The sequence below is a fragment of the Moschus berezovskii genome, chromosome 5 (assembly GCF_049115385.1).
Source record: "Moschus berezovskii isolate FMDL1 chromosome 5, NW_MosBer_1.0, whole genome shotgun sequence".
Lineage (NCBI taxonomy): Eukaryota > Metazoa > Chordata > Mammalia > Artiodactyla > Moschidae > Moschus > Moschus berezovskii.
In genome coordinates, this window is record NC_142464.1 from 92,798,865 (window position 1) to 92,821,797 (window position 22,933).

The 22,933-nt window shown below is 41.3% G+C and overlaps 1 pseudogene; it reads left to right on the forward strand.

The window, feature by feature from the left end:
- The first annotated feature begins 237 nt into the window (after positions 1 to 237).
- LOC129561654 (eukaryotic translation initiation factor 4H pseudogene) lies at positions 238 to 1,045 on the forward strand (annotated as a pseudogene).
- Positions 1,046 to 22,933: the final 21,888 nt, after the last annotated feature.

Consider the following 22,933-nt stretch of genomic DNA (forward strand, 5'->3'; position numbering starts at 1 on the left):
AAGTTACCTATAGTTAACTTTTATAATTAAAAAAAACAAAAATATATATTCATCATGTAATAACAGAGCAGTGTAAGATTCTAGAAAGTTGATTGATAAAATCAAATTCTCTAGTATGCCCCCAAGAAATTAACTTTAAAGCTAACATGCCCTAAGAATTCATAGAAGAGGAGTTTCCACTTGTTTGTTTATGATATGATATTTAAAAGTTAAACTACTTGCTGTTACCCTTTTAAGATGTCCTTTTTTAAGGTGATTCCATCCTTAGCAAAGGAGTCTATGCTAGACTCACTCTCAGGGACTAGGCAGGGAATGAACAAGCCTTTAAAGACCTCCCTAGTGTCCAGTAGTGAAGACTCTGCACTCCTCTTCGATACCTACGACGATCGGGCCTACAGCAGCTTCGGCGGTGGCAGGGGGTCCCGTGGCAGTGCTGGTGGCCATGGTTCCCGCAGCCAGAAGGAGATGCCCACAGAGCCCCCCTACACAGCGTATGTAGGTAATCTACCTTTTAATACAGTTCAGGGCTGCACAGACGCCATCTTTAAGGATCTCAGCATAAGGAGTGTACGGCTAGTCAGAGACAAAGACACAGACAAATTTAAAGGATTCTGCTATGTAGTTTGACGAGGTGGATTCCCTTAAGGAAGACCTGACATACGACGGTGCACCCTTGGGTGACCGGTCACTTCGTGTGGACATTGCAGAAGGCAGAAAACAAGATAAAGGCGGCTTTGGATTCAGGAAAGGTGGACCAGGGGACAGAGGTTTCAGGGATGACTTCTTAGGAGGCCGAGGAGGGAGTTGCCCAGGTGACCGGCGAACAGGCCCCCCAATGGGAAGCCCTTTCAGAGATGGCCCTCCCCTTCGAGGGTCCAACATGGACTTCAGAGAGCCAACAGAAGAGGAACGAGCGCAGAGACCACGGCTCCAGCTGAAACCTCGAACAGTCGCAACGTCCCTCAAGCGAGCAGCCAACCCCAACTCCGCCATCTTCTGGGGAGCCAGGCCCAGACAGGAAGTCGTTCACAAGGAGCAAGAATGAGCTTGCGGAGGGGAGAGAATGGGGTGCGGGGGGCGTTGGCGCGAGGCCACAGCCTGGCTCGCCCCTCGACCGGCTGCCCTGCAGTTTCCATTCCTGCGCCTGACCTCTGTCCTCTCTCACGAGGGAAACGCAGAGCTTGTGAGTGCATGTCGGCAGTTAACAAGTGGTTTCTAGTACATTCTTGGCTTTGCTGTATCTACCTAGTGCCTGTTTTGTGCTTTTTTTTTTCCCCTGCCACTCCTTTCCCCCTTTCCTTCTGTCCTTTTTCCTTCTCGCTCCTTGTCTCCTTCCAGCATACGAGTTTCTCTGGAGGGACAGAGGCGGCCGCAGTGCGGGAGTTCTCTGGGTTGAAGTGCTGCTTCATTTCTCTCCATTGCTGTCGCCTTTTACTTCCGCCACACCGGCCTTTGCCTTTGCGTTTTCTCAGTGCTTCTCTCCTGACCTGCATGTCGAGTTCTGTATTGCTGTGGCGTCCAAGGAAGAAAGCAAGTCCCGCGTTGGATAGCCCCTTGTTTTTAGTCAGCTGTGATGAACAGACAGCGTTTGGGACACCTTGCTTTCAAAACAAGGATAAAGTATCTGTTGATCTCTGCAGATTCCTTCCTATAACTATTTATAGGTAGTCCTGACTCCACTACCCGCTTCCCAGATGGGCTGTTCACGTGGAAAAGGCTCACGTTTCAAACAGCAGAACCTGAGAGAACGGTGTGACCTGTCGGTGGGGAGTGCTCGTAGGAGATAGACTGAGTGCCCTGCTGTTTCTGTCACTCTGCCAGCACTGTGTCCAAGCTGGTCTCCTTTGGGCACCAGCCGTGTTAGAGGCCCCTCTGTGGCTGGATGTAGTGAACTGCCACCTAGCTTCCTCTCGGCTGGGCGCAGAGGCGCTTTGGGGACCACAGGGGGGGCGCTGTGCTGGGCTCAACTCTGCAGACACGGCTTCCTCGTGGACCCCCACTGTATGTCCTGCCTCACTCTCTGTGCTTAGCTGTCCCCCAGTGTTAAGTCACAGTGAGATCCTGTGCTTCCCACCGTCCCTTAATTTTGGAATGAAAATGGGCCTAGAATCTGGCACTTTACTCTCACTTGATGAATAGAGACGTTGACTATGCAGAGCTGTCAGGTAACAGGGAGGTGGCCCAAGGTCACCAGGTCTCAGCTTCAGGACGTTCACTCCCACATAGAGTGTTCAGCTCTAACGCAGGGCCCGGCAGCTAGGCAGCAGCTTTTGAGCTCAGACACCTATGTGTGAACACATTTTTAGCACCCGAGTCCCCGTTCATCCCACTGGGAGCAGTTTGGGCTCGGCTAGAGCCCCGGAAAAGAGAGACCCTCACCAGCAAGACTGGAGGGCCGGGGCAGCCGGACCGGGCAGCCTGCTTAGGAAACAGCTCCTCGTTAGCTGCCGCCCTCGGCTTCTCCCTGTGCCCAGGTCTCAGCAATTCACAGAACTCTGCCTCCCATCCTTCCTCCCACCTGTCATCTTTGCTTCTGAGATAAGAACCATTACTTAACCTAAAGAAAGACATGCATTATGTGGTTGCAATCAAACCTGATGCTTTCAGATGACCTACTTACATCTTCAATGTGGAAAAGATTAAGAACAAAACAAATTCATCTAAACTGCTGGGCAATCCAGTTGACTTTTAAATGTAAGAATGGAATTCCAAACACTTAACACATTCAGCTATATGACAGAAAGTAAATCTATGGATATGGTATTTTGTGAATGATCTTTTAAATAAAAGAAAACCTTACGTATAAAAAGAAAAATAAAAAAAGACTCTGCACTCCTAATACAGGGTGCAAGGGTTCAATCCCTGGTCAAGGCACTAAGATCCTGCATGCCATGCAACGTGACCAAAAAAGAAAAAGATGGTCACCTGGTGACATGAAAGAAGCTATATGTTAACCTTACCTTTTTGAAATACTGCACAGCACTGACCACTTAGTATTGGATAAAAATTAAATATTCTTTATACATTGGCTGCCTACACTTTCACAACAATCTTATAAGGAAGGAACTACCATTGCCAAAATGTTCAGTGAGGCCCAGGAAGGTTAAATAATTTGCCTAGACCACACAGCCAGGAAAGAATCAAACCAGTATCCAAACAAAAGCCAGGCACCCAGCTGCTCTCAGACTTTCAGCCACAGGAAATCAGAACCCATGTGTATACACACTCTACATGGGAACTGAAAGAATCCTCAGCAGACATTAGAACCCATGATTCCCAAGGTTCTTCCAGCACTTACTGCAGACTTCAGAATTCTGTATTAGCTTACAGTTTTGAAGCTAAATGGAAAGGGAAGGAATACTATCAATAAAAACATTGAAAAACAAGAATGGCAATCACCTTCTCATGCAAACAATCTAAAGCCATATATTACAGTACTCTGTGACAACGTGAAGAGGTGGAATGGGGGCTTGGAGGGAGACTCAAGAGGAAGATGATAATTGTATACTTATAGCTGATTTATGTTTTTGTACAGCAGAAATCAACACAACAGTTGATTATCCCCCAGTTATCCCCCAGTTAAAAATAAATTTTTTAAATAAATTAAAAATAATAAAATAAAAATAATTTTATTTTTTCTTAAAAATATAAAACTGCATAAGTTTAAGAACTAAGTATTACAGCAGACCTACTTTTATTTTCCTTAAAAACAAGACAACAGACCCAAAATGGAGTCACTTATGCTAAGCCCCAAGTCACCAAACCAAACTTAAGATCAGTTTTGACTTTCCCAGAAATGGAATCTTAAACCAGTAAGTCAAGATAATGTAATCAGAACCAGTTAGGTAATCTGCCTGATAAACCCCTACAATCCCCCAAAGGAAAGTGATTTTGACAAAACCAACCTTTGTCTAGTTATTACTTCCCCATTCCCGCTCACTCCAGACTATAAAAATCCTTCATTTTGTACAGCTCCTGGAAGCTCCGTTCTCTCTGATAGACAGGATACTACCCAATTCATGAATCATTGCATAAAGTCAATAAGACCTTTAAAATGTACTCAGCTGAATTTTGTTTTTTAACATTGTGATTATAGAATGTAGTACCATTCATTCATTTGCTCATTTATCCCACAAATATTTCCAGAATGCCATTATATTCCACACACTGTGTGGCAGGTATAGAGCTGTCTCAATGGCTCACTTGGAAGTGAGTTATTATTTCAAACTCCTCAGATCACCACCCTCTGAGATTCAGCACTAACAGAAAGAGAACCACACCTGCCTCTACACACAAGCTTCCCTCTGCAGGTACATTCACATAGGCACAGGTTCTCCCATGTGCCCTAAACAAGGCACAGATTCTGTAGTCTGCCTTGTTAACATTCAATAAAATTTTATATTCATCTCTAGGAGTTATGATGGAAGCAAATACACATGTATGGATATGGTTCCAGACAGGTTACTCCCCAAATATGTCAAACTGAATATTTTAAGTGGAAGGCGTTTCAGAAAACAGCAAAAGCAGGAAGGTACAACCTTCTCCCCAGAAACAGATCATACAGCCTTCATGTGGGAGGTGCCCTCTCTATACACAGAAGAAAGGAGCATCCTCATCTCCAAAGACAACTGAACACCAAGAACACACTGCCCTTGCCTCATACTCTGACTCATCACATGTGTGCACGATGGTCTGCTTTTCATCAAACCTAGCATAAATATTCAAGTGTGTTTCTTAGGGTCTTCATTTCCTCAATGAAGTCTCCCATGTCATATAAAATTTACATAAATCTGTACACTTTTGGTAATTTGTCTTTGTTGGTTTAATTTTTAGACCCAGCCAGGGAGCCTAAGAAGATGTAGAAAAACTTTTTCCTCCTTCAAATTAAAAATAAAGGGGATTTTAATGGAAAGACATTGATAACCAGCAGATATATGTGTAACCTGAGCACCTGTTTATCTCCAATGATTTTTTTTAAGGGTCTGTGAAAATTACCATCTTCTGTGAATGGTAAATCCAGGTCTGGTTTTACACGTTGAGGGCACTGTGTTTGGAGGGGGATGGTGTCTTTCTCTGTCTTCAAATGCAGGGAAAGCTCCCTTGGAACAGCTTGCATCCTTTATTGTGGAAGGCCTACTTGGTGATGGAGTCATTATCTTGCTCAGCCCTAAGAGAAAGTGTCCCTTCTTTCCTGTATTAAACTGCCTGCTCCTTGACTCAGTTATTAAAATGAGGGAGCAAATAGCTCCTTGTTCTAATTTTCCTTATCAGCCTCCACAGGGCCCATTTCGGGCTGTCTGTAAAGTGTTAGAATGCAATTGTGTGCTTGAATAAAAAGGAGAAACTGAATTAGAGCCTCTTAAGACCATTATATTGTCTTATTTAGTGACACTGTTTGCCTCTTCATTACTAAGCAATGAGCTAAGTGTTCTTTCTGAGTATTAATGATACCACATTTAACCACCACTTTCCTCTTTGCAAAGCACTTTCGCATGTGCTATCCCTTTTGATCCATGCAGCAACTCTAGAGCAGATCAGGATGGTGCTCTAATAATCAGTTTACAAAGAAGGGGACTGAATCAGGGTTAAGTTATAGCTTTAAAACTTCAAAACCAGGATTTGAAAGCAGATGAACCCGGAATTGGAGCAGAGCTCATCTCACCCTAGCTGGATGCCACAGGCCATCTTCCCAGCTCATCAGAAACTCGACACTGAGCCTCCCTGCCACCTCTGGGTAGAAGCCCTCTGCCCTAACTTAGATGATTAGCCTTTGAGAGGACAGAAGTGATGGAAATCAGGACCACTTCACATTAGTGGACAAAACATATTTGTTACTAATCCATCCATTATGGGGAACAGGCCACCTTTAAGGGGTTTAAGTTTTTGAACAGCAACCTTAACTGTGGGTATTAATGTGAATATTTTCATAATCTGTTTAGATACTCTGTTGTAAGTTAAGAAAGGTCCACACTTTTTTAGAACATTTCAGCGTTGTCACAAATAATCTTTGGTTGGAAATGATTCTAGCAGGTACATATGCTTGTTTCAGAGATAAACGTGATCCTAGAAATATTTGTACAAACCAACTTTATGACAAACTATATTTCATAAGGAGTTTTTCATATTTAATACAATTCCCCAAAGACGTTATTTTATGATGCAAATAATTTCTCCTTGACTAACTGCATCAATCAATTTACATTGTAAGTAGAAGACTATATTCAAGCAGAAAGCACATATAAGACATTTAGATAGTTCAGTTGCTTCGTTTAAATCAGCTTTGGCATTTGCTGAGCACCTCCTGTGTGCCAGGAGTCTCTAGAGATTGGGAATTCAAAGACAAAAATACAAACCCTTGTGCTCAGGTTGCCCACAATGCTAGATGGAAAAGAAACTAACTAGAAAGATGTTCTAATTCCCCCCTTTGATGGTTTGCAAATGCCCAGCATTTTCTAAAAATATTTGTGTCATTACCAAAAATGAGTTGCATCATTACCAAAGATAGCATCTTATCTAAAATGCGAAGCTTTAACAAAGATCGACATGGTAATAGTCTGGTTGGATGTTGAAAGGCCAAGGCAGAGAGTAAAAGGGCAAGGGGAAGAGAAGCAAGGGGAGATGTGATGTAAGACCTTCACGCACCACCAGGGTCTCTCCCTTCACAGGAGCCAGCGCCTTGTCCAGTAGCTGTTAAAAGGTCAACTGAAGCATATTTATGGTTTTAAGAAATTATCTGAGCGAAAATTGACTAATTTGAGCAGCACCAAACTGGAAGTGGTTAATAATGTCTCTCTTACAGAGTTAGAGGAAAAACTTTTACAGAGAAGAAGTGGAAGCAAAACAAGGAAATTATTTCCTTTGCTATGTCACAAGCAGTTCTACTATTTGGGAAATTTTAGTTGGTTGTTTGTCATTGGTTGCCCTTGGGTTTTGATTTCTTAACCTGGAGGCACTGTAGTCTAAGCTTTGGGGTTGCTTACATGGGCTGCTAAGGTATCAGTCTAATGGCCTCCTTGTTCAATTAACTTAACACAAGCGTGTTTATTTTACTTGGGAATGTCTCTGGAAAGGCTCAGAGAAACGTCTCAAAAGGAGCTACTCCCCAGAGTGGTTCCTGGAAGAGAGAAAAGAGGGGGAGATTGTGTGCCAGGCTCCCCCCCTTTTTAAAATAACTTTATTTATTTTTGGCTGTGCTGGGTCTTTGTTGCTGCTCAGGCTTTTCTCTAGTTGCAGAGAGCAAGGGGTACTCTCTAGTTGTGATGTGCGGATTTCTCACTGCAGTGGCTTTTCTTGTTGGAGAGCACAGGCTCTAGGGCACACAGGGTTCAGTAGCTATGGCTCCGGGGCTCTAGAGCACTGGCTCAGGAGTCTTAGTTGCCCCACGGCATGTGGGATCGTCCTGGACCAGGAATCAAACTTGTGTCTCCTGCACTGGCAGGCAGATTCTTTACCACTGCAGGCTCCTATTTTTTTTATTCATCCAGGTTCACCTCCATGGCAATCTATAATAGACTGTGCAAATCAGTCCCTTCTGTTCACTAAGAAAGACAGTCACCACTCCCATGAGCTGATGTTGTGTACTAATTCAAACACAGAGGGAAATACCTGGTGAGGTGAGGGTGAGACAGCAACTGATAAAAAACAGAGGAACGAGACGGATAGAGGGATAAAGAAGGAAGGGAGGAAAGGAGACTCTGAAAATCATATTTACCATTGATCCCTATATAGCATACCTTCTCATTTCTTAATTTCAGACTCAGTACATAAAATAATTACATGAATTTCTTCCCAGAACATGCTAATCGGAGATTACAGGTGAGACTGCTTTTTTATATGGCCTTAAAGAATCAGGTTTCTCTCCTCGAAACAGTTTTCAGTTTATGGTCATTAGCATCATTTATTAATATGTATAGCTTCCACTGGACAGTAAGTTTTTGATAACAAGGATCACATTTGATTTTTATTTCAATTATAACCTCGAGTAGCTGCCACTTGGTAGGAGCTCAGCAAATGAATGAATAAGTGAATGGGTGTGTGCCCCAGGTTCAATCACTGAGCTGGAGGCACTCAGTTACACCTTGGCTGGCTTCTCTGGAGAGTGAGTGAGAGTGAAATAGGTGTGAAATATATTTATTCCTTGTCTTATTTTTTGAATAGTCTGTTTCAATACTGTGTAAACATTAAATAGTCTTGCTTTCTATTCCCTCTATGTGTTAAGTCCTCCTCTCCTCTTTTCTGTTTCTAGCTCTTGGCCTTTTTGAACAAGAAAAAAAGAAGTCAAGGAAAATGCCTTCTTTTTATTTGTGGCTGCGGCTGTAGCCTCTCTAATACATGGATGCCCTCTGGTGGCGGGTGTCTAAATGCTGGCTCTGCTGAGGAGTGACTGTGTGCTGTGCATGCTTTCTGTGTGTGTGTGTGTGTGTGTGTGTGTGTGTGAGGGGAGGGTGGGGCGTGGGGGGTTCTGCAGAATCCCTTGATGTGGGAGATCCAGTCCAGCTCAACCTCCCCAATAACCCTGAGCCCCCATTTCTGATTGCCTATCCCTCAGGTCCTTGTTGGAGAAGGCAATGGCAAGCCACTCCAGTTCTCTTGCCTGGAAAATCCCATGGACAGAGGAGCCTGGTAGGCTGCAGTCCATGGGGTCGCTACGAGTCAGACATGACTGAGTGACTTCACTTTCACTTTTCACTTGCACACATTGGAGAAGGAAATGGCAACCCACTCCAGTGTTCTTGCCTGGAGAATCCCAGGGACGGGGGAGCCTGCTGGGCTGCCGTCTATGGGGTCACACAGAGTCGGACACGACTGACGTGACTTAGCAGCAGCAGCAGCAGCAGGTCCTTGTTCCTGCAGTCCCCTCACTTAACAACCAAACCTGTTAAACAGATGAGGGGAAAGTATTGGCAAGGCTCGTGTACCCACTTGTCAAGGAGGATTCTTTCACACTGTTGTGGCGATGTGACGTGGTGAGTCCTCTCCACAAAAAGAAAGGGAAGGGAAGGGAGCGAAGAAGGAGAGGGAGAGAGAGAGTGCGGAAGAGGAGAGGAAAGAACAGAAGACGTAAAACTGGATAAAATTATCAAAAGCAGCCTTTTCAGGGAACTAGACATCCTCACTCTGAGCTATGATCTTTCCTAATCCTCTCCTCCACCTGATTTTCTGGACTTGGTCCTCTGCCTTCAAATCACTTCCAGGTGATTAGAGGCCTGGAGCTAATGTAACTCCTGTGGTGCTGATGGTATTAATGAGTGCTGTAATGGTTTAGCCTATCCACATAACATATTTGCAATTTACTGGTTTCTTCAAAGATTTACCTGTAAGGAAGAGGAAAAAAATTATAATTTTGAACGCTATTTCAAACCAGTGAGGGAGACATATTAGATGAAAAAGGTAATGACTCTTTCAGTTCTTCTTAAATCTATCATTTATCTAAGTTTCTGCGTCGTCTGTTTCCTAAAAGTACTTCAATCCATATTTGTAGAGTTAACGAAACTTATAATAATTTTATAAGATTTTGTGACACATTTTAAAGTAATTGGAGACCTCCTGATGTGCCATAAAGTCAGGAATTTAAATTCACTGCACTAAATAATTAGATAGTTTGTGGAAAGCTTATGCATTAAGGGACATCCAAAATGAGGCCAAATACCCAAATTCTTCCTCCAGAGCCTTGGTTTTAAACATTAAATCATTATGATATGCTCTTACAGTAGCTGCATGTGATAACTGAGTATAATCGCTGCTGCTGCTAAGTCACTTCAGTCGTGTCCAACTCTGTGTGACCCTATAGACGGAAGCCCACCAGGCTCCCCCGTCCCTGGCTAGAAGTACTATAAATTAGATGGTGTACTATGTCTTTTTCTTCAACAAAGTTAAACTTTTAATCCAAACTTGAGTTGTTTAGAGTGCAGTATCAGAGCGCCACCTGCTGGTGTAATATGTAAATTCACACACATTTCCTTGATAGCTAGTGCATGTCTCCCCAGTTTTTTGAAAGTTCAACTTGCAGAGAAAGATAAATATCATATATCATTTGTGTATGGAATATAAAAAATGATACAAATATTTAAAAAACAGAAATAGACTCACAGACATAGAAAACAAACTTACGGTTACCAAAGGTTGGGAAGGGGAGACAAATTTAAGAGTGGGATTAATAGATAAACCCACTGCTGCTGCTGCTGCTGGTAAGTCGCTTCAGCCGTGTCCGACTCTGTGCGACCCCATAGACGGCAGCCCACCAGGCTCCCCCGTCCCTTGGATTCTCCAGGCAAGAACACGAGAGTGGGTTGCCATTTCCTTCAATGTATGAAAGTGAAAAGTGAAAGTGAAGTCGCTCAGTCGTGTCCGACTCTTAGCAACCCCATGGTCTGCAGTCTACTAGGCTCCTCGGTCCATGGGATTTTTCCAGGCAAGCGTACCAGAGTAGGGTGCCTCCGGGATAAACACACTACTATATATAATTGACAAACGACAAGGGGGCTTCCCCAGTGGCTCAGTGGTAAATAATCCACCGTCCAATGAGGGAGACTCTGGTTCAATCCCTGGGTCAGGAAGATCTTCTGGAGAAGGAAATGGCAACCCACTTCAGTATTCTTGCTTGGAAAATCCCATGGATAGAGGAGCCTGGCGGGCTACAGTCCACAGGGTCGCAAAAGAGTTGGACATGACTTATCAACTAAACAACAACAAGGACTTACTGTAAGTATAGCATAGGAAACTGACTATATTCAATATTTTATAATAACCTAAGATGGAAAAGAAGCTGAAAAAGGATATATATATATATACATATCCGTTCCGTTCTGTTCCGTCGCTCAGTCGTGTCCGACTCTATGCGACCCCGTGGACTGTAGCCTACCAGGCTTCTCCGTCCATGGGATTCTCCAGGCAAGAAGACTGGAGTGGGTTACCGTTTCCTTCTCCAGGGGATCTTCCCGACACAGGGATCGAACCCAGGTCTCCCGCATTGGAGGCAGACGCTTTAACCTCTGAGCCACCAGGGAAGCCCAATTATATATATATATATATAATTGAAAAGTTAACTATATTTCAATATTTTTAAATATCCCAGAAAAAAAGTTTGCTTTATACCATTCCACTTTTTTTGAAAGACCTACATTAGTATCTGTTGCTAATGGAAAGAAATCCAAAAAGGATTTTTACTTTCATGAAAGAGGGTGAAAAGCAAAAATCGCATTGTTCGTTTTGCAGTGAGCACTTGTGGAGGCAGCTGGTACCCTGAGTAGGGAGAGTGGCTCCGCCAAGCTCCTTCCCCGGGAGTTACATACAGCATCTCAGCATCAAGCCCCCATAGCTGTGGACTGTGTCTGGGAGCATCTGTGCTTCATGTGGGTTTATTTCATGTGTCTGTTAGCAAGATGTGTCTTAAGGTAACTGTTGCTTCGTTTTATGCCATTTCAGCTTAAAAGCGTTTCAAAGGAACACTCAGCTTTTCAATAGTGGGGAAACCTGTCCTCTGGTTAGATTTCTATTACTGAAAATCAAAACAATACAATTTAATTTCAGAACAAAAATAATTAACGAACATAAATATGTGTTCATCCTTTTCCTGAGATCATTCAAAACCTTCTAAGGAAAAAAAAAAAAACAAAAACACCACTGAACTCAGAGTTAGAAAACCTAGCTTTACCAATTTCTAGCCAGGAGATGATGTACGAGTTTTAACATCACTGAGCCTCGGGTTTCTAATCCATAAAATTTGGGTTACAAAAATTGTTCTGGATGAAACAAGATGACACAGCATGCTGACAAAGGAAGAAAACATGCTGAAGGTTGAGAAGTGAATGTAGAATGAGGAATTTATTCCCGTTGTAGAATGAAGAATTTAACCTTTGATAAGATCTGCGGTTAGCTGGAGAAAGAGAAGGTACTGGTAAGAGGATCAAAGACATCATACAATGGATATAGCCTGATGAGGGGAAAACTAAAACCTAGACTTGGAAAAAAGATGAAAAGACAAGAGACCAGAGATCATAATGAAGTGAAAGAAAAGGTAAACTGTAAATAGGGAAGAGAAAGGTCCAGAAGGATGGAAGATGGGGGTCAGTGATTCATCCCAGAGCATCTAGAGGATGACAATATCACAAATGTGAACAAAGGTAAATGTCACAGGATTACAGGTACCACAGGACTGGGTGTTGGCTATGTTGTCCAGTGGATGTTGATGGTAGCAGGAAGACAAGACCATCGCAGGAGTCAACGTCCTTATGAAAAACAAGGGAGAGACCAATTCAAGAAGGAGCAATAGAGAATGATGTGCGACACATATATATATATATGTTTTTCAGTTCAGTTCAGTTCAGTCGCTCAGTTGTGTCCGACTCTCCGCAACCCCATGAATCACAGCATGCCAGGCCTCCCTGTCCATCACCAACTCCCGGACTTCACTCAAACTCATGTCCATAGAGTCGGTGATGCCATCCAGCCATCTCATTCTCTGTCGTCCCCTTCTCCTCCCGCCCCCAACCTTTCCCAGCATCAGAGTCTTTTCCAGTGAGTCAACTCTCGCATGAGGTGGCCAAAGTATTGCAGTTTCAGCTTTAGCATATATATATATATGACTTAATACACATATATGACTTAATAGAAAGACTTCCTGACAGGAAGTCTTACAGTTGTTTTAAACTTTACTAATTCCAAAATTATAAATGCTACCAACTTCCAAAACATGTCATTTAGGGGTTTAACTATTTAAATTTTATTCACCCCTATTAAGTTTTGTGGTTTTTGAATACAAACTTCTCATTTTAATTTGCAGTTTCAGTAGCATTTGCCACCTTCAATAAGAGGGACTGAATACATTTATTCAGCCAAGTTGATTAAGACCATCAGACCTACTAAGATTAACAAGAGTGCCCGTAATGGCAGAGGTGACTGTGGTCCCTACTTCATTTGCTACAGGAAGGCTGAGTCTCCTTTCCTTCTCAGTATGACCATCTACATTTAGCAACACATTTTCACACCTTCACATATACACAAGTATACAGCTGCTGCTGCTGCTGCTAAGTCGCTTCAGTCGTGTCCGAGTATACAGAGACCAATTCAAAACCCTGGAACATGAGAAAGCTTCCAAGTTTGTTCCTGGAGGTGCATAAAACAGCTGATCAGCTATTAAGATGCAGCACCATTTCAATTTCCAAAAATAAGGTTCTTCTACTCCTGGGAAAATACTGCTAAATGTCCCAGGAAATAGCATAGATTCCCTGGCTTTCAACTTGTCCTTTCTCCCTTGTAAAAGAAGTCAACTGTGTTTAAAAAAAACATATTTTAATAAAACTGCAGTCAATTTTACTGTATATAATGCATACGTTAGGTTGTTTCAGTATATTGTTCATATATTATGCTACGTATGAAACAAATTTTCTTATAAAAGTACAAAAACTGTGGCTATGCCATTTTTAACTTGTGTTCAGGAGTGGAAGAGTAGAATAGCTAAAAGCAAGTATTCTGGACACTACCTTGGTTTAACATGTTTCTTTTACTCACTGAACTAGGTAATCTCTGGCTAATTAACCACCTGAGCCCCAGTTTCTCCTACAGCACAATGAGGATGGTTATAATACTGTTGGTAATAACAAGGTGGCCTGGCTCAGCAATAATTTGAAGTGGAAAGTTAAACCTAACTTACTCTTGAATCTTCTTTCTTTCAAATCCACTCAAGAAAGAGTTATTCCCTTTCCCTTGATCTCTTCTCCCTATATATGAATTTGGGGCTAGAATGTAAGACAATTAACTTCATTTGAATTTCAGGGAGATCTTAGCATGTTTGAGCTCTGTGTCTACTCATTGTAATCAACTTTAAATGTTAGATTCTAACATAAGAATGTCAAATTCTCTTTAAACCAAAAAGAAATGTGGATTTATTCTCAGCAAGCCAAATCTTCATTCCTTGATGTTCCCTGAACACAAACAAACTGGAGATTTTTCAAAGGTTAAAATATCTTTGGAAACTGTAACTATTATGCCTTGCTTTAACTAATTAACCTTTCCATTGAACTAATGACAGGGTTAATTAGCTCAGATAAACAATTTAGTTTGGAGAAGGAAAAAAGCATTGGAGATTAGAATCATTCTTTCGCCATCTAGTGGTTTCATTCTGATAAACAGATCTCTATAAAAGCTAGATGATACTTTGTTTACCTATACAATTATTGTATCTCCTCATGGTAAAAGAGCCTCTTGATGAGAATGAAAGTGGAGAGCGAAAAAGCAGGCTTGAAACTCAACACTCAAAAAGTTAAGATCATGGCAGCCAGTCCCATCACTTCATGGCAAATAGAAAAGGAAAAAGTGGAAACAGTGACAGATTTGCGGGGGGCGAGGGGGGGCTTCCAAATCACTGCAGCCATGAAATTCAAAGATGCTTGCTCGTTGGAAGGAAAGCCATGACAAACCTAGACAGCATATTGACAAAGCAGAGACATCACTTTGCCAACAAAGGTCCATAAAGTCAGAGATATGGTTTCTCCAGTAGTCATGCAGGGATGTGAGAGTTGAGCCATAAAGGATGAGCACCAAAAAATTGATGCTTTTGGGTTGTGGTGCTGGAGAAAACTCTTTAGAATCCCTTGAGATTGTGGTGCTAGAGAAAACTCTTGAGAGTCCCTTGAGACTGTGGTGCTGGAGAAAACTCATGAGAGTCCCTTGGACTGTGAGGAGATCAAACCAGTCAATCCCAAAGGAAATCAACCCTGAATATTCACTGGAGGGACTGATGCTTGAAGCTGAAGCTCCAATACTTTGGCCACCTGATGGGAAGAGCTGACTCACTGGAAAAGACCCTGATGCAATATTGAGGGCAGGAGAAGAGGGCAACAGAGGATGAGATGGTTGGATGGCATCACCAAGTCAACGGACATGAATTTGAGCAAACCCTGGGAGACAGTGGAGGACAGAGGAGCCTGGTGCGCTGAAGTCCATGGAGTCACAGAGTCATTGGATAGGACTTAGCAACTGAACAACAACAAAATAGTATTTAAAGCTGCCATTTAAAACTGCTAGATGATTGCATTTGGTCCTTTTTCTAAACATGTAAGATACTCAAATGCTCACTATTGATATCCCTCTGAAGGAGAGAATGTTTTCATATACAGTTGGTAATAAATGAGACAAGATGATGTGAAGAATAGCTCAGTTCACAAAGAAAGACTGAAAGGTGCTCAGTTCTGCGGGCATCTTACTAATAAGCTACATCCTCTGCAAGTGTATCATTTCTAATTTTTATCAGGACAATTAAGGATATCCTTGGAAGACAAAGTGAACACAATTTAGACTATTTAACTTGCGGACAAAGTATTGTTGTGTTACTGTTGTTAACTTTCCATTCTCACCTCATGAGGGCCACTTCCTTCACATCCCTCACTTCTTTCTGTTAACAAGGAGAGAACCTGGAAGCTACCCTTGTCTGCAGAGACCTCTGCATTAACTCAGAAGACACAGCCTCAGGGTATCAGTGGAAGGTCAAGAAAAAACATTCTTGATTTAGATTCTCTAAATAGTGGTTCACTTTTATTTCTACCAGAGACTTGAAACATCCTCTTATTTACACAGCACATATAAAACAAAATTCTCCTGTTTCCATGGCTTCATAAAAAGACTACCAGAGATAAACTTTGAAGCTAAAATAGAACCCACTGCTAAAACAAGCAAATTCTATAATTCTACCAAAACTCTAAATGCACATTGGATTACAGGCACATCTATCCTTAAATAATGACTTGGTTTATCTCATAGATAATGTTACAAATGAATTCACTAGAAAAGACTTCCTAACCTGAACTAAAGTAAATGGCCATTACTTAGCTACTAAAGTAAATGGTCAAGCCACTTATGACTGCCTAAGACTGTGTCTTCATGACAAAACCTAAGGACTATGTAATTATCTGAATTCATAAATTCCATTGAAACAAAATAAAAGAAACTGCTGGAGAGAGGAGAGGTAGAGATGGTGATGGAGAGGAATAAGGCAAATGATTTTCCTGAAATACTCTTACTGGAAGGTAGCCTGATAGAACAGAAAGAGCACATGGGCTGTGTTACCAGCTCTACCACTTATTTGTTGGTGACCTTGGGAAAGAACCTCATATTTGAAGGGCAGTGTTTGCTCATTTCTGTAAAAAAAAAAAAAAAAATCTCAAAAATCCCCACCAAATCTTAAAAGAACAGACAAAAAGTATGTGCTGACTGTGGAGGATCCTGATTTCATCATATAATTACTATGCGTAATCCCCATCTTTCCCAACCTTCCCACTCCCTCCATTTCCCACCCATTCTGGAAAAAACTTTCCAAAAATATGTATGCACAAGAAGGGCCTTAATCCAGTTGAGCTAAGAGTGGTTGCAACATAAATGGGAGGATTCAAAATGCTAATATTGGTAGTGAGTCAAAGTTGTCTGACAGATTACAGAACAGAAAGACGGGCTGCCAATGGCAACAGTGTGGGGGGTAGGTAGGCAGGGTAGGAAGGGTGAAGAATGACAGTGACATGACGGAAATAGTCTTCTCGGAAAATAGATGATCCAACAAAGAGTAAAAATGAAGACAGTCAGTAAGACTTCTAGATAAATTCTTTGAATGGCTAATTAACCTCCTTGAAAAGGGATTGGTGATTAGAAAAGGTCTGAAAGTCAAAAGTCAGAATAGGAAAACAGAGCGCTATATAGTTGTCCTCTTCCCCCACCCCTGCCGCAGGGAGCTGAACCAGGTTATGTGCCAGAAAAGAAGCAATTCAGAGAAATTTCTAGAAATGAAATTCCAGGAAAGAACCAATACTACTCTATTCAATAAATTCAACAAGTGTGTGTTAAGAGCCTACTTAATGCCAAGAAATATTCTTGCAGTAAAAGAAAAAATTTAAAACACGTTTCTTTGTCCTCATGGAGCATTTTAGTAAGAAAAGACTAACCATGAGCAGTACAAATTTTTAACATTCACATGTGAATTAGAAAGTGCTATGGGGATTGGAAATTCTCTGGCAGTCCAGCGGTTAGGACTTCACACTTTCACTGCTGAGGGCCTGGGCTCAATCTCTGCTCTGGGAACTAAGATCCCACAAGCTGTGTGGCACAACCTAATTAATTAATTAAGTGCTATGGGGATATATAAAGCAGGGAAGGGGTTCCTGGGCAGGAATGTGTAGACTGAAGTTTTTAACTGAAGTTTTTAACCTTCAGGACTGGAAGGTTTCAAGAAGGTGGCATCTGAACAAAGACGAGGTGGGGGTGGAGGTGGTTTCTGTGGCTGGTCATCTAGGGAAAGATGTTGAAAGCAGAGCATGCCACACGTCTTCCAGGACCTGCAAAAAGGCCACGGTGGCTGGAATGGAATGAGCGAGAGGAGAGATGTAAGAGAGAAAGGCGAGAGCTGGTGTAGGGGAATGTCGGAAGGCCACTGAAAGGACTTACACTTTCACTTGCAGCGCCTGGAAAATGAGCAGATTGTTTGTGCAGAAGTTTGACTTGGTTGCTTTAGGGCTTTGGGGTTCAGTCTGGCTTGGTTTGTTTCATAAACTCCTTTGTATACAAGATGGGCAAACATAAAACTGAGATCTCCAAATCAGTTCACTCTTCATTCAATTAACAAATTACTGTTGACTGATCAAGGGCTTTCCAGGTGACACAGTGGTAAAGAATCCACCTGCCGATGCAGAAGACGCAGGAGATGTGGGTTCGATCCTTGGGTCAGGAAGATTCCTTGGAGTAGGAAATGGCAACAGACTCCAGTATTCTTGCTGGGAAATCCCACGGAGAGAGAAGCCTGGCAGGTTACAGTCCATGGGGTCACAAAGAGTCAGACCCAACTGAGCAATAAGACTTTTACCAGTGAATTTAATGAAAATTTAGAAGTTAGAAATTGAAATTGTATTACTAATGATACCACTTTTTGCATTGTTAAGTTTATGATAGTTTACATTATAATCTGTAACTAAAATTACATCTCTGGGACTTTTACATAGATTTATTTTAAAACCAACAACAATCATCCCTTAGAAGATAATTGTAGACGCGAGAGACGCCCGGCTCCCGGCGGCGCAGACGCGAGAGACGCCCGGCTCCCGGCGGCGCAGACGCGAGAGACGCCCGGCTCCCGGCGGCGCAGACGCGAGAGACGCCCGGCTCCCGGCGGCGCAGACGCGAGAGACGCCCGGCTCCCGGCGGCGCAGACGCGAGAGACGCCCGGCTCCCGGCGCAACCGAACACGTGCAGAATCGTGGCTGAGAGGAGCTGCCCCGCACCCAGGGTTAGGGCGGTGGCCGAGAGGAGCTGTACCACGTCCAGGAGGCGGTGGCTGCTTGGGCACCGGAGGGCCGAGAGGAGCTGATCCACATTCAAAGCAGGAGGGGCGGCCTTGAGGAGATACCCCTTGTCCAAGGTAAGGTACAGCGGCTGTGCCTTGCTGGAGCAGCTGGGAAGAGGTACTCCACGATCAAGTGGAATATAAGAATCCAGTGTTCTGGGGAGGAAGGAACAAGATGGCGGAGGGATAAGACGGCGAGACCACTTTCTTCCCCACAAATTCATCAAAAGAACATTTGAATGCGGAGTAAAGTCCACAAAACAACTTCTGAATACTGGCAGAGGACATCAGGCTCCCAGAAAAGCAGCCATTGTCTTCTAAAGGAAAGAGAAGAAATCAAGCTCCACCCACCAGAACACTGACACATGCCTCCCTAACCAGGGAACCCGGACAAGTCACCCGTCCAACCCCACACACAGCGAAGAAACTACATAATAAAGAGAACTCCACAAACTGCAAGAAGAGGGAAAGGCCACCCCAAGCAAAGCAATATAAGCAAGATGAAGAGGCAGAGAAATACCCAGCAAGTAAAGGAACAAGATAATTGCCCACCAACACAAACAAAAGAAGAAGATATAGGGAATCTACCTGATAAAGAATTTCAAATTTTGATGGTGAAAATGATTCAAAATCTTGAAAGCAAAATGGAGTTACAGATAAATAACCTGGAGAAAAGGATTGAGAAGATGGAAGAAAGATTTAATAAGGACTTAGAAGAAATAAAAAAGAGTCAATATACAATGAATAATGCAATAGATGAGATCAGAAACACTCTGGAGGGAACAAACAATAGAATAACAGAGGCAGAAGACAGGATTAGCGAACTAGAAGATAAAATTGTAGAAATAAATGAAACAGAGAGGAAAAAAGAAAAACGAATTAAAAGAAATGAGGACAATATTAGAGTCCTCTGGGACAATGTTAAACGCTCCAACATTCGAATCATAGGAGTCCCAGAAGAAGAAGACAAAAAGAAAGACCATGAGAGAATACTTGAGGAGATGATAGTTGAAAACTTCCCTAAAATAGGGAAAGAAATAATCACCCAAGTCCAAGAAACCCAGAGAGTCCCCAACAGGATAAACCCAAGGCGAAATACTCCAAGACACATATTAATCAAATTAACAAAGATCAAACACAAAGAACAAATATTAAAAGCAGCAAGGGAAAAGCAGCAAATAACACATAAGGGGATTCCCATAAGGATAACAGCTGATCTTTCAACAGAAACTCTTCAGGCCAGAAGGGAGTGGCAAGACATACTTAAAGTGATGAAAGAAAATACCCTACAGACCAGATTATTATACCCAGCAAGGATCTCATTCAAATATGAAGGAGAAATCAAAAGCTTTACAGACAAGCAAAAGCTGAGGGAATTCAGCATCACCAAACCAGCTCTCCAACAAATGCTAAAGGATCTTCTCTAGACAGGATACACAGAAAGAGTGTATAAACTTGAACCCAAAGTAATAAAGAAAATGGCTACGGGATCGTACTTTTCAATAATTACCTTAAACGTAAATGGGTTGAAATTTTCAAAAAGGCTAGGAAACAATTCTCATAGCCATCAATAGTTCAGTGTTGAGTTCATGAATAGTTTTTAAAGTTTGGGACAAACTGTAGTATTTGCTATTTGAAGTACTATTTGTAATTGGCATATTACGATGTAACATTGGTCTTCATTTCCAACTTAAAACGCCTAAAAATGCCTAACAGGTTTTTAGATTTGTGAATTTTAGTTGAAATGTATTTTACGATGTTACTAAACCTGCAGAAATATTGAAATATTTCAGAGAACTTATTCACTGTACATTTAATTTATTTTATTTATAAAAGTTATGAACTGTAGAAAGTTTTACTTGTTGGGTCAAATGCTTGTTGCTTCAAATGCTTGTTGCATTTGAAGTGCTAGTTACAAGAAAATCAAATACCTTCAATGTATAAATGCTATTAAGTTTTTAAAGGACTCTGGAGTATAAGTAAGTTTGTTTAAAGAAATTTAGTCTATTCAACCTGAATCAGCTCTGTCAAACATTAATTAAAAGCCTCATTTTAAAAAAATAAATAAATAATGGTGGTGGGAGGGAGGGTTGGGAAGCTGGCTGGAGGTGGAGGTGGTGAAGTTTATAAATCTAATTAAAAATGAAGTTGCATTTCCATTTTCCAAATCCACCCATCCACCAGCGTACTGTGTCACTAGACATTATGTACAATTTTACTTTGCGACAGAAACCATTACATTTAAAAATTCATTACAGCAAGGTGAGTTAGACACATGATGGATGCAGCTTTAATTCTGCCATATATTATTACAGTTAAAATGTAAATGATGAAAAATATTTTGTGCTTATCAGCATTTATGTGGAAATGTGTTTTACAGTGATATATGATGTTATATTTCTATTATTGTGATGAAAAAAAAAAGCAATACAAAAAGACGAAGTGTTTATTAAAACATGAAAAAAAAAAAAAAAGAAGATAATTGTAATAAATATCCTAATTTGCAGTGTAGAACCAAGAATAACAGCCAGAGAACTGTATGACTTGAGATATACTGATCCATACTATTTCTGTTATCTTCTGTGTTCATCTTTGCAAATTTTTTTTCAGTAGTACAATCTCAGGTTTCTTCATATGATGTCTGTTGGTCATAAACTTTTTGACTGTTTTCATTCTAACAGTCTATCTTATTTTCACTTGACTGTGTGACTGGGATAGATTCTAAGTTCAAAAATCCTTTTATCTTGGACTTGGAAGGAATTTTCTTGGTCTTACACTGCAAAGTATTGCTGATGAGCTGTCTGAAGCTGACTCTTCTTCCTTTGTAAGGATTTTTTTTTTTACTTGTCTCTGAAAGCTTTTAGAATTTCCTTTTTATTTTTGAGAGTTCAGAAAGTGTTATCAAAATGTTTCTAGGTATATCTTTAAAATTTTTTCTCCTTGCCTCTTAGAGGATTCCTGCAATTTGAAGACTTTCTTCAGCTCAAGAAAATTGTCTTCTGTTGTTGCTTTTCTCCTTTCCACTATCTGTTCCTTCCTTACAGAATTTCTATTAATGCTGTACCCACTGAATCTATCTTCTCTGTCCCTTAACTTGTCTATCATATTTGACATCTTTTTATCTCTTTCTTTCAAAATGCCAATAACTTTGTTGATTATGTTCTAGTATTTATCACACCTACTGAATGTTTAAATTTCTAACAACTGAGTTTTCCCAATTGCTTCTTTTTTTTTCCCTACCAATAGCCATGCTTGTTTTATGGATCAAATTTCTTCTTTAATAATTCTGAAGACATCAGCTGAATTTATTTTTACTTTTTTTACGTCTTCTTCTCTTATCTAGGTTGTTTCTGTCTCTTCCAAGATGGTTGTTGTATCAGTTCATCTTGATCTTTCTTTTACAGGCTGTATTTTTTTCCTCCTTATATGGGTTTATTCTGCAGTTTCGCTGTCCATTCTCCCTAAAAATCCATTCATTTGAAGAGGAAGGTAGGTGTCACGTAAGGGCATGGCATTTATTATTAGGCAGGCTTCTCTGTAGGGTGGATACCCTGGGAACAGCCAGCAGGCCAACAGGGCTGCCATTTGACAAAATAAGGACATAAAGTATTTTAGAATTTTGTCCCCATGGATGCAGCTGTCTATCCTTTAAACTATTCTCAAATCTATTTTTGAAGACTTAAGCTCTGTTCTACATCTTTCTCAGGGTACAATACCCAAACCAGGAACCTGTTCAAGAACTGACTCCATAATATTGAGATATTCTGCCTGGTATGTAACAGAAATAACAAAATTACCTAGGTAATTATTATTATGACAATTTTTTACAGTAGCTTTAGGTTTACAGAAAAGAGTATAAAGTACAGAGAATTTCCATATGCCTGTTCCTCTCCTGATATATATACCACACTTTCCTCTATTATTAATGTCTTGTGTGGTATATTTGTTACCATTGATGAACTATTTATTACCTTGCATTTTTTTATTGAGCAGTTATTGTCTATGTTTGACACAGAACATTAGTTTGAAGTGTACAATATAATGATTTGATATTGGTTCAGTTCAGTTCAATTCAGTCGCTCAGTCATGTCTGACTCTTTGCAACCCCATGGACTGCAGCATGCCAGGCTTCCCTGTCCAACACCAACTCCCAGAGATTGCTCACACTCATGTCCATCAAGTCGGTGATGACAACCAACCATCTCGTCCTCTATTGTCCCTTCCTGCCTTCAATCTTTCCCTGCATCAGGGTCTTTTCCAATGAGTCAGTTCTTCACATCAGGAGGCCAAAGGATTGGAGTTTCAGCTTCAGCATCAGTCCTTCCAATGAATATCCAGGACTGATTTCTTGAGAGGGTTTGATCTCTTTGCAGTCCAAGAGACTCTCAAGAGTCTTCTCCACCACCACTATTCAAAAGCATCAATTCTTCGGTGCTCAGCTTTCTTTATGGTCCAACTCTCACATCCATACGTGACTACTGGAAAAACCATAGCTTTGACTAGACAGACCTTTGTCGGCAAAGTAATGTCTCTGCTTTTTAATATGTGGTCTAGGTTGGTCATAGTTTTTCTTCCAAGGAGCAAGTATCTTTTAATTTCATGGCTGCAGTCACC